The sequence below is a fragment of the Temnothorax longispinosus genome, chromosome 6, assembly GCF_030848805.1.
Source record: "Temnothorax longispinosus isolate EJ_2023e chromosome 6, Tlon_JGU_v1, whole genome shotgun sequence".
Taxonomy (NCBI): Eukaryota; Metazoa; Arthropoda; class Insecta; order Hymenoptera; family Formicidae; genus Temnothorax; species Temnothorax longispinosus.
Genome location: NC_092363.1, coordinates 993,172 through 999,329, shown reverse-complemented (window position 1 = coordinate 999,329; position 6,158 = coordinate 993,172). Strand labels below are relative to the sequence as shown.

At 37.2% G+C, this 6,158-nt stretch overlaps 1 long non-coding RNA gene across 1 annotated transcript; it reads right to left on the bottom strand.

The window, feature by feature from the left end:
* Nucleotides 1-3,211: 3,211 nt before the first annotated feature.
* LOC139815082 (uncharacterized) lies at nt 3,212-5,486 on the bottom strand. The gene is made up of 3 exons (XR_011732665.1): nt 4,924-5,486; nt 4,571-4,797; nt 3,212-4,413 (listed from the first exon to the last, which is right to left on the bottom strand). It is a non-coding gene; the product is annotated as an uncharacterized lncRNA (long non-coding RNA).
* Between the last annotated feature and the right edge of the window lie 672 nt (nt 5,487-6,158).

The following is a 6,158-nucleotide window of genomic DNA, read 5'->3' as shown; positions in this document are numbered from 1 at the left end:
TCCCAGGTTGCCGATGACGAGGTCCACATAGTGCGCTCCGTAGTTTTTGGTGTCTACGTGTATTAATACCTTGAATTTGATGTCCACGTGACCCAGGTTGCTGATGACGGGATCCAGATAGTGCGCTTCATAGTTTTCGGTGTCCAGGTGTAATCGTACGTTGAATTCGATGTCCAGGTGTCCCAGGTTGGCGATGACGAGGTCCACATAGTGCGTTTCGTAGTTTTCGGTGTTCAGGTGTAATAATACGTTGAATACAATGTCTAGGTGTCCCAGGTTGCCGATGACAATGTCTAGATAGTGAGCTCCGTAGTTTTTGGTGTCTACGTGTATTAATACCTTGAATTCGATGTCTAGGTGTCCCAGGTTGCCGATGACAAGGTCCACATAGTGCGCTCCGTAGTTGTCGGTGTCTACGTGTATTAATATCTTGAAATTGATGTCTAGGTGTCTCAGGTTGCTGATGACGAGGTCCAGATAGCGCGCTCCGTAGTTTTCGGTGTCTAGATGTAATAATACCTCGAATTCGATGTCTACGTGTCCCAGGTTGCCGATGACGAGGTCCACATAGTGCGCTTTGTAGTTTTTGGTGTCTAGGTGTATTAATAACTTTAAATCTAAATGTAGGACACGTAGATATTGAATTCGAGGTATTAATACACGTAGACACCGAAAACTACGGAGCGCACTATGTGGACCTCGTCATCGGAAACGTGGGACACCTAGACATCGAATTCAACGTATTATTATACCTGGACACCGAAAACTGTAGAGCGCACTATCTGGAACCCGACATCAGCAACCTGGAACACGTGGACATCAAATTCAAGGTATTAATACACCTGGATACCGAAAACTATGAAGCGCACTATGTGAACCTCGTCATCGGCAACCTGGGACACCTAGACATCGAATTCAAGCTTGATTCATAAGAATCGACTTAAAAATTCCCTAGCGGCCAGAATCAAGAGACACGGTAGTGTCTCGCGCCAAGTACACGCGGAGCGAGACCGACCGTGACTCTTTTACGCGACGCGACGGGTTGCGAGTACCCGAGATGTTGAGATCTCAATAACGAGTGAACGGATCAAGTTCTAAGTAGGCTTGATCGATAGCTTGGGGTCCAATTAGGGGGGGGGGGTTTCTCTTATAATATCCCGCTCCGTGCCCTACGAGCGGAGATATTGCGACGCAAAGTCTAAATGTGAAAATTTTTTATTAAGATACTTCTTCTATCTACTTCTAACGCCGACGTCTTATATGACACTACAAAAAGGCGTGATATCCGTACAAAATTACCTTTTTCAAAAAAAAGGTAAAAAAATGCGCCAAGTACACGCATAGTAGTATATATGTATTATGTTGTTACCTCGAAAAAAACAAAGTGGTAGTATTATACCTCAAAATAACACCCTGTACATATTGTTTATACAATGCGTAATACTACAAAAAGGCGTGATATCTGTACAAAATTACCTTTTTTAAAAAAAAGGTAAAGAAAGGCGCCAAGTACACGCATAGTAGTGTATATGTTGTTACCTCGAAAAAAAAAACAGTGGTAGTATTATACCTTAAAAAAATCTAAGTAACAAGTGGTAAACGAAATCTTTGTATCTTGAAAAATCTCGAAAAAACCTAAACAGTAGTATCTTCACCTCGAAAAAAAAAACAAAGTAGTAGTATTATACCTCGAAAAAACCTAAGTAACAAGTGGTGGACGTAATCTTTGTATCTCCAAAAATCTGGAAAAAACCTAAGCAGTATTATTTTTATTTCCAAAAAATTATTACTCAAGTGATACACATCACAAAATTACGTTACCTTATCAAAAAATGAGTCGCGCTTCAAGTGATCTATTATTACAATTACAAAAAAGAAATGATATCTCTTTTTAAATTACAGCGCCAATTACAGAGAACATATATTTTTCGAGATACAAAGATTACGTCTACCACTTGTTACTTAGGTTTTTTCGAGGTATAATATTACTACTGCTTTTCTTCGATTAGAATAAAAAATTGAATCATGAAGAATTACACAGAGGTAACAGTACAAAATACAAATATTTTATTAAAATATTTAAACCCAACAAAGGAATACAAGGTATTTAAATACAAAGTTTATATATGTATTTTAAAAGATTTAATCGCATCGCAAAGAATTACAGAGGTAACAGTACAAAAAATAAAAATATTTTATTAAAATACATAAATTTTTCTTGTCAAAAAACTTGGCGCTGTTAGAGAAAGAGAGAGAGAGAGAGAGAGAGAGAGAGAGAGAGAGAGAGACCTTTTACAAATGTAGATATTACTTATTCTATACTTATTCTATACTTAATTCTAATCGCTTTAAAAATCTAAACTTATCCTAACTTAAGGCCTTCACACATAAAATCGCGTAAGAACGTAAAACGTAAGCGTAAGAAAATCGACCAATCCCAATCAAATATTGTGCTGTTCGTAACCACAGTAGGGGGAAATACTTGATTGGGATTGATCGATTTTCTTACGCCTACGTTTTACGTCCTTACGACATTTTATGTGTGAAGGCCTTTATCCTATACTTAGTAATAAGCCGCATTATTCACCGTCACACACACACACACACACACACACACACACACACACATCGCCCACACCCACTCGCTCGCACATATGTACACACCAGGCTGACCTAATTTTGAGGTCTAGCAGCGCCAAGTTTTTTGACAAGAAAAATTTATGTATTTTAATAAAATATTTTTATTTTTTGTACTGTTACCTCTGTAATTCTTTGCGATGCGATTAAATCTTTTAAAATACATATATAAACTTTGTATTTAAATACCTTGTATTCCTTTGTTGGGTTTAAATATTTTAATAAAATATTTGTATTTTGTACTGTTACCTCTGTGTAATTCTTCATGATTCAATTTTTTATTCTAATCGAAGAAAAGCAGTAGTAATATTATACCTCGAAAAAACCTAAGTAACAAGTGGTAGACGTAATCTTTGTATCTCGAAAAATATATGTTCTCTGTAATTGGCGCTGTAATTTAAAAAGAGATATCATTTTTTTTTGTAATTGTAATAATAGATCACTTGAAGCGCGACTCATTTTTTGATAAGGTAACGTAATTTTGTGATGTGTATCACTTGAGTAATAATTTTTTGGAAATAAAAATAATACTGCTTAGGTTTTTTCCAGATTTTTCGAGGTATAATACTACTACTTTGTTTTTTTTTTCGAGGTGAAGATACTACTGTTTAGGTTTTTTCGAGATTTTTCAAGATACAAAGATTTCGTTTACCACTTGTTACTTAGATTTTTTTAAGGTATAATACTACCACTGTTTTTTTTTCGAGGTAACAACATATACACTACTATGCGTGTACTTGGCGCCTTTCTTTACCTTTTTTTTAAAAAAGGTAATTTTGTACAGATATCACGCCTTTTTGTAGTATTACGCATTGTATAAACAATATGTACAGGGTGTTATTTTGAGGTATAATACTACCACTTTGTTTTTTTCGAGGTAGTTTTATTACGTGCGAGAGTTTATTTATTATACCTTGAATTAAAGATGAATGACGTATATGGGGAAAAAGTGACTTAATGTTTTACGAAAAGAAGTTAAGTGGCTTCACGCAAAGTTAAACTTATACTTCACATCCGATATACCTGAATGTTTAAACAGATCATAATGACACGTAAAACGCGATTCTCGATTGCGTAAGAGTAAAACTAAAATGTGCGTTGTCGAACTGTAGTTGCCAGGACTATAATACGCACATATATTTTTTATTAGTGCTAAATATAGAGCGTTCCACAACTTGTGACTTTGATAGTCCGACTAATCTAAAATTGATTTTTATTTAGTGGAAATGTCAGAAGTCACCATTTATCGCTGCTTTCGATTTTCGACGTCACATGTTTTCGTAATTAAGCTTTCATGCAACGAAGGTGCCCTAGCAAAAACAATGGATCCAAATATTTTTTAATATTATTTTTTAATATTTTTTAATATTTTTTGTTGCGGCCTTTTCTTCGCGTATCTTCTTTTTTTTTTCATTAAATATATAGCTGCAGCTGTAGCGGCTATGCGTCGTCTCCTTACAACCTCTGCTGCAACTGCAGCTGCCACTGTACGTCTATAATATTCAACGTACGCGATGTACTGTCTATAATAATTGGAGTACTCTATTTTTATTATACACAATTCTTCTTTAGCTGTTCTACGCTGGCTTTACAGTGAGGTGGAGTGGGGATAAACGCCAGCTTTTCTTCGCTCCATGAAAATGATAGGGGCGATAGCGTTAGCTGTTCTACGCTGGCTTTACAGTGAGGTGAAGTGGGGATAAACGCTGGCTTTTCTTCGATCGCATGAAATTTCAGCTTAAGTCACCATCTAATTCTCTTTCATCACAGCTACGTCTAAAAATAATGTAATGTGTTAATATGATTATATATCATCTTTCACGCAAATTTTTACAGACAGCGTTACTAGCAACGTGCACAACTTCATTTAAGGTTATAATTGGGTACAACATTCATCGCACGATACTGTTATACGTGCAAATCGGAAACGTACCTCGAGTCCAGCTCTTCTGCGATCAACGAAGTCGGGATCGAACGTGTCAGTCGTCACTTTCTGCCAAGCGTAGAGAACCTTTTGTTCCGGCAGCCAGCGTTGCAATGCTAACACGATGTAGGAATACGAAATCTCCAGATAAGAGCACGAAGCAATTCAAATTCAGTTATTAACCAGTATGTATAAACACTCACGTAAACGTAGTAAACAGTAAATAAGTTATTAACCTGTATGTATAAACACTCACGTAAACGTAATAATAAACAGTAAATAAAATAAGTATAATAGTAATTAATCGTCGCGTCGCGTAAAGAGTCACGGTCGGTCTTGCTCCGCGCGTACTTCGTACTTACCGTGTTTCTCAAGTTTTTTTTTTGTAGTTGTTAACCCCGGTTGGGGTTATTAACGCCTTCAGCCCCGCCTTTGGGCTATATAGCGTAATTTGGTCTTGATCCGTGATTTTCTTCAACCCTGTATAATCCCTTTTTTCCTCGTACAATCTTTTCTCCTTGGTCTACGATGATCCCCTATGCTTTCTTCCACCTTATAAATTCCTTGTTTTATCTCGCACTTTTAAATATTCCTTCTTTTCCTCGTACAATTTTTTCTCTTTGGACTATGATCCCTTATGTAAAATCCCTTTTCATCTCACACATTGGAAGACACTTTTGAGACAATCAAGAGAGGTGGATTGGTCAGAGGCCCTCTCTTGATTATGTATATGACTGTGTGTATGTGTAACTGTGTGTGTATGTCCGCGGTGTACTGAACTCGGTATGCCGTGGGTGCGTTGAGCCCAAGGAATTGCGCGAATCAATTCCCCCTGCGGCCGTGTCTCTCGAGTGATCTCGAGATAGGTTAACTTAATTGATGAATAGGAACTGACTGACAGCGCGCTAAACGAACGCACTGTCTACACTGCACTGCTCTGCGATACTAACGCCGCTAGCCGCCAGTGTCGAAAAAGTGAAAGTGACGTTTCTGATTATGACGTCATCATATAAGACGTCGGCGTTAGAAGTATTATACGTCTCTTAAAAATAAATTTTCACATTTGGACTTTGCGTCGCAATATCTCCGCTCGTAGGGCACGTAGCGGAATATTATAAGAGAAACCCCCCCTTAATTGGACCCCAAGCTATCGATCAAGCCTACTTAGAACTTGATCCGTTCACTCGTTATCGAGATCTCAACATTCTTAAATGTCGAATACAGCGGTTTTAGAGCGAGAGCGCCGGAGTGACGCCAAGGTAATTAACAATCGCTTAATTAACAATTACTTTTCTCTGCAACAAAAGCACGTATCTAAACATTTTTTTCGCCGAACCTGATAGTCGAATTGCAGCGAAAAAAATTCCACCGTTAAAGCACTCACTCCAATACCTTCACACCAAATTTCAAGTAAAAATATGAAATAGTCTACCTGTAATCATTAATTATGTAAAAGTCAATTATCTCGGCTTCCATTGGTCGTATTGGGACGTTTTTTCATTTTCAATTCATGATTTTTTAAGCGCAAATTAATGGTGCTATTTGCATTACTCTACACCAATAAACAACGCCGATATTTAGTATGCAAAATTTAAAT